This window comes from Zophobas morio, unplaced genomic scaffold (assembly GCF_036711695.1).
Source record: "Zophobas morio isolate AGI-343-1 ecotype UQ-CSIRO unplaced genomic scaffold, CSIRO_AGI_Zmor_V1 ptg000026l, whole genome shotgun sequence".
NCBI lineage: Eukaryota > Metazoa > Arthropoda > Insecta > Coleoptera > Tenebrionidae > Zophobas > Zophobas morio.
Window position 1 is genome coordinate 8,207,148 of NW_026972131.1, and position 6,525 is coordinate 8,213,672.

At 33.3% G+C, this 6,525-nt stretch overlaps 1 long non-coding RNA gene across 1 annotated transcript; it reads left to right on the forward strand.

Annotated features, from left to right (window-relative positions):
- Positions 1–2,174: 2,174 nt before the first annotated feature.
- Positions 2,175–5,113, forward strand: LOC135136414 (uncharacterized). Its single transcript, XR_010281702.1, has 4 exons — positions 2,175–2,609; positions 2,666–2,869; positions 4,777–4,927; positions 4,979–5,113. It is a non-coding gene; the product is annotated as an uncharacterized LOC135136414 (long non-coding RNA).
- The last annotated feature ends 1,412 nt before the right edge of the window (positions 5,114–6,525 follow it).

The following is a 6,525-nucleotide window of genomic DNA, read 5'->3' on the forward strand; positions in this document are numbered from 1 at the left end:
AGAGCGGAAAATATGCAGCAAAATTTTGGGAAATATGATCATATGACATGCATCAAATTTATGCAAATATGCAATAACTTTCTTAATATATGCAGAGATATGCAGTTGCACATGCTCCAAAAATAAAAAAAAGCGTAATAACCGAACTAAATTTATTTACAAATTGCAAAAACACCTTAGCTTTTATTACAAAAAAATACATAAATCACATTGCAAAGTGTTTAATTAGATCTCACTGACAAATAAATGACATTTTTTAAGATCATATTGTTATACTCAAAAATAAATATAGGTAAACAGAACGAATTAAAAAATAGTAGTAATCGACTATTTAATTACTATTTTGGTAACAATTTATTTTTAAATATTTTTCGAAATATTCTAACAAAAATTTTTCCGGTGATTCTAAAGTATGTATTTGTAAATAGAAAAACTGCGTACTGCGTCCAGATGTAAAAATACTTATCGGATTAGAACAGGCACAACAAAACACAGTTCCTTCTTGAAGAATAAGTTCAGGAAAAGGTTTAATTCATAAATTAATTTGAGTTATCTACATATTGACACACATCTCTATCGCTTTAAATACTTAAATGCAAACTCACGATGAAAAATAATAGGATAACGTCCCTTCGACCACCATAAAACATACATACCATTAATACACTTAAGTAACGAACAAAAATATTGAAATAAATGGTATTTCCAAAAGTAATTAGGAGCCGAATTTACCTGGAAGGATGGCTTAACACCCGGTGGTTCCTCCAAACTACTATAAAACCCAAACCTTTCCCAGTTATTTGAAGCTCAGGACAATATTTGCAACATGATTCATGAAATTTCGTTTTTCTAGAAAAATGCCGATCGAATGGCATTTTTTTTTTCAAAGTAGCACAAAAATTGATAAAAATGCAAAATATGCACCCGTTACGTGAGCAGCAGAAGGCAAATATATGCAAATATGCAATTTTTTTATAGCTGTATTCATTTTTAATTAGCATGATTCGTTCACATATTAAATATCAAGACTTATATACAAAAAATAACGGATACCTATGCAAATTTCATAAAATCCGCTCTCTAATAATAACCAATACATCGGGTATGTTTCTGTTGTTGTCTTCGTTCGACACCACTGTATTTACAGTATTTAAGCAGGTATACGTTTCCGCCCCTAAAATCCCACGTTCGGCATCCTTTGCCCATGTAAATACAGTACCTGGAATGAAAACAGAAACAGAAATAGTTTTACAACACCTTATCAAAATTTAAAAAAACCACTATGGTATTATTTGAAATTTATTGTTAAAGATTATATGGTCAATTAGATGTGGGTCGTCGTATTCTTTAAAAAGTGACATTCGTCAGTGAGTTCGTAATGCTTAATTAATAATTATATTCAGAGCGAAAAATACAACGGCTTTATTAGAAATACACCAAAGACAAGTTTTTTTCATTGTAATAATTTCTAAGAATTATTTCTGTAAACTTGTTCACTTGAAATGTTATTTTGTAAGTACCTGCTTGGCAAATTATAAATAGAACATCTGTAAGGTGACCAGATTTCAAAAGTCCAAAATCGGAACATTAGTTTCCATTTCCATCGTAATCTGATATATAACTGCTTTGAAAATTTTTAGGTGTAATATACTAACAGTACTGACATCTGCTGACATTTAAAACAGTGCTGATAACCGTATCGATACAAGTTTTGTTCCCAATTTTTCACAAAATAAAATTACTATTCATGAAAATTAGTGATTTATCCGAGGATTTATCTTTATTCTTATCAGATTTATAGAAATCGGAACATTCACGGAACGAATGTTTTAATCGGAACATTTATTGAACGAAATTTGAAATCGGAATTATTAGACTATTGAAATCGGTACAGTTCCGATCAAATCGGTACGTCTGGTCACCTTAAACATCTGGGGTAATATAGGAAAGACCAAACGACACAAACAAAGCCATAAAAATTCTTTGCCCATTGTCCCTGAAACGGGACAAGGTTTTGAAGAGTTCATTCGTCGAATTTTGATTTTATAAAGACGTTTATAAAGCGATGATGGGTAGCAAAAAAACTAGAGAGTGGTTAATTTTGATTTTATTAAATTTATTTTATCTAATGAAAAAATAACGCTCAATTTCTGCATTTATTATCCACCAGATGTTTGGAGGGCGCAGTCGGACCTTTGTTGGTTTGGTTTGTCTATGAGTCGGACGATCCCTTTTTTCCGTATTTATGGTTATTGCACTTCATACTCACAGTGAAGCTGTCGAATTCCATTTAGCCATTTGGTTCACAACCACCGAACCTTTCTCGTGAATCCGTAACTCACTTCATTTTTAATGCAGTTTTATGAAATTGTGCCATTCAGTGTGGGTTGAATTTACACTAGGTAAGTTAATATAATTCTAATGAAGTAATCATTTTAATTTTTACATGCTTCTGTTGTTTTTGATAACTGTACGTAAATAACAACAACAGTTTTTTCAGACAAGCTGGAAATACCACCATTAATCACTGAAGATACTCCCGCTGATTTTGATGAACTTACGGTGATTGTTTTTGAAAGTGAGGCGCTTTGCCATAACATGTTGCAAAGGTATGTTACTGCAATTTTTTATGAAATAGGTGCTAATGAACATAATTTTACTCTAGACTTGAAACAAATACAAAAAATATGTGCGAAACAAAAGAAATTCTAAAGGAAACGGGTGAACAAATCTCCAATATGAAAACGTCATCAAATGTGACAAATCAAAAAGAAAACAGTAATAGAAGATATGCCGCCAAGACCACAGGTAAACAAATTTTGAGGAATTAGAAGATTATCTCTGCCTACTACAACAAGCAGGTTTCTTTGTAAGTTAAAAAAATACAATTAGTCCAGTCAAATTAGCGATCAATCTCGGAATGAGAGATAATAAGCTGAATTTTCGTATATACCTTCATTTTAGCGTTCTAAAAGTTGTCTCAAAAGTCTCATAAAATCTCGTGTCTGCGTCGTAAGTTATTCAAGGTCAAAGGTCAAGAAAAACATTATATTGCGATTATCTCGGTTTCTATTGCTCTAATGATGTTAACACTTATTATCATAATTGTAGAGCACAAAATTTGGGACAAATTTTATTTGAAACATTTTTTGATACACTTAATCGTTTTTGAGATAGAGGGCAGTGGGCGCGCAGCGTTCATCCATACATACTGTAATACAATCAACCGTGAATATCTGTGAATACTACCTTGAATTTTGAAAAATTTGTATTATTTATCAGTTAATACATTGCATTTAATAACATCTTGCATATTTTCAATACATTTATTTAATGATACTTACCTACTTTGTGTAATTAAAAACTCTTTAAATGACATATTTATTGTAGGTATATCTTAGGTTAGATTATTATATATCTTAAAGTTATATTAATTTTTTCAAAGTAAATTTTAAGGAAGTAAAACGAGTTAATATATTTTAATTTTATCTTTATTCAGCAGCTGTACATTTCTTACGATTGAAATTGAATTGCAGTGAAAATCTATAAATTTTTAATAATTTATAGAACAAAAGTATCAATTTTCTTCTTCTTCACCGTCATCTTCTGGACGTTCGGGAATTTCTGTTTCATCGTCGTCATCTTCAGTGACCTGAATTGTTGTGTCCAGACCTTCCAGTTATAATCATGATAGAAAAATAAGTATTTAAAAACTTACACATTTTAAAGATATACCTAAATAAATTGAGATATACAATAAATATTTCATTAAATGAGTTTTTAATTACACAAAGTAGGTAAGTATTATTCTATGAATATATTGAAAATATGTAAAATGTTATTAAATACAATGTATTAATTGATTAATAAAACAAATTATTCAAAATTCAAGGTAGTATTCACATATATTCACGGTTGATTGCATTACAGTAAGTATGGACGAGCGCTGCGCGCTCACTGTCCTCTATCTCAACAACGATTGAGCGCATGCATTTTATATTTCATATAAAATTTGTCCCAAATTTTGTGTTCTACGATTATGATAATAATTGTTAACATCATTGGAGCAATAGAAACTGAGATAATTGCAAAAAACTGTTTTTCTTGACCTTTGACCTTGAATAACTTACGACGCAGACACGAGATTTTATGAGACTTTTGAGACAACTTTTAGAACGCCAAAATTAAGGCGTATACAAAAATTCAGCTTCTTGTCTCTCATTCCGAGGTTGATCCCTTTTTTATGCTAAAATGACTGGACTAAATATATTTATATGTACTTACATATAACATAATTTTGGATATTATATACAGGTAGATGCCTGTAATACTATAACACTTTTTAGGAACCTACTAAACATGACACATTTCGCTTAACACGTTACATGCATAGTGGGTTGCAGAAAAGTCTTATAGTGAAGCACCCTGTATGTTATACATACGCGGTGACTTCCAAATAGATTCGGAAAAAAAATCCTTTAATTGTCACACGGATTCAAAGTAATTAAATTGCTGCTCCAGTGTTAAATGTAAATGATGCGGCAATGATTTATTCAGTTTCCATTGTGACTAATTTTTTTGCTGTGTGTTGTTTAGATGAAAACAAATGGCACTGAATGAGGTGTAGATCTTGATATTTTTTCCCCTGAATTAGAACTAGATAAAAGAAATTACTTAAAATTTTCTCTACTTCGTGATGTGGTTTTATTTTCCGAACTTATTTCAGAGTCACTCGATATATACACATAAAAATATTTTCTTCTTTTCTTATTTTAGGAACTGCTATTGTCCCAGATAGGTGGTAATGGGAAAAAGAACAATGTGGGGCGTATATTAAAAAAAAAAAATCAGCGAATTTGCTGTAGCTTGTTTGTTCGGTAGGAAAATTCCAAAATGGCCGGGATAAAAACAATGAATATTATGAAAGGTATTTTTTTTTTGCAATAAATATAATTATTACAATTTTTTTTTTTTGAAGAAATTACAATGAAGACCCATTCCGCAACAGAAAAAGAAGTAGAACAACGCTGCTCAGAGTGGCTACGGCATTCTAGTCAACGCCTGAAGAAAGAAAAAACAACGACAGTTTATAGTTTCTGTGTCTTTTTTTAAGTGTAAATTATATTGTATTATTTTCGAATTAGGAAATCATGCATATATTTATTTATTTATATTATGAATTTATATTAATTTTTGTATTTTATTACTTATTACATATTATATTTTTTCAAACATTGAATAAAATAATAATTTACTGTAAGCTCTAAATTTTACTCTCCATATCCATATCCCTAAATGGTAACTAGACTTTCTGAAATGCCTATTCATATCGCATAGATCATGTTAATAAAATATACTGAGAGTCATATGTTTACGATGTTGCGATATATACGTAACGTCTATGTCCATTTAATACGTTATATTGGCGTTTAAAATAAAACGTAACAGATACATCAAAATATAGAGAATCTAGCGACATACTAACACAACGTTATGATGATGTACCAGCGAGCACGTCTCTAGTCTGAAACAATGTGGATGTCACCAGTATGTTACAAGCATGGGTCACTGTTGATTACATTACATAGCACAGGGAAAGCAAATGTACGCAGTTTGGGATGTAACAGCTAACAAGATCGTAGACAGAGTTAAGTGGCATTAACATCGCTACGACGTAACTGTGTTTACTGGGTAGCACTACGAGGTGCGGCCCTGGAGATTCTACAGACATTATCAGAAGAGAACCAGAAGGACTATACCGCCTTGACGACCGCCCTTGAACTCAGATTTGGAGATGAACACCTCCGGCAAGTTTTCGTAGTGCAGCTTAAATCTAGGATTCAGAAGAGTAGTGAATCTCTTCAGGAGTTTGCGGCTGATGTTAAACGCTTGGTACACCTCGCCTATCCTGAAGCTCCGCAAGACTTCCAAGACAGACTGGCAGCAGAAACCTTCGTAAACGGCGTAAGAGATAGTGAGGTAAGAAGAGTCCTGCAAATCTCCGGGTTCAAGAAACCATCCGAGGCGCTGATTCGAGCGTTAGAAGTGGACGCCGCATACAACAGCTCACCTCGTTCCAACGTTAAGATACGAGGCATCGGGGTTGAGGGCGAAGTAAACCCTATTCAAGAGAGTCTCGACAAAATAAGAGAGAACTTTGAGAAATTCGCCCGCGAAATAATTGCCGAAATCAAGACGGGCAGTTCTAGACAACATGGAGGGCGCCTAGAATGTTACAGGTGTGGGCGTCAAGGGCATGTTAGGAGGGATTGCCGTGTTAGATCGCCAGGGCCGATGAGGAGATCGCAGCCGCGACCTCGTCTACATCAGGAGCAGGAAAACTAAAGGCAGTCGGTACCTCGGGGCGCGTACTGGCTGCTAAAAGAGAAGCCCCAACAACTGTAATGGTTAGAAGTATCGCGGGGAGCGTCGATAGTCCGACAATCAGCGGAAAAATCAATGGACGGGAATCGAAGATCATCATCGACACAGGAGCTGAAGTGTCCCTTGCACGCAGATCCAGGT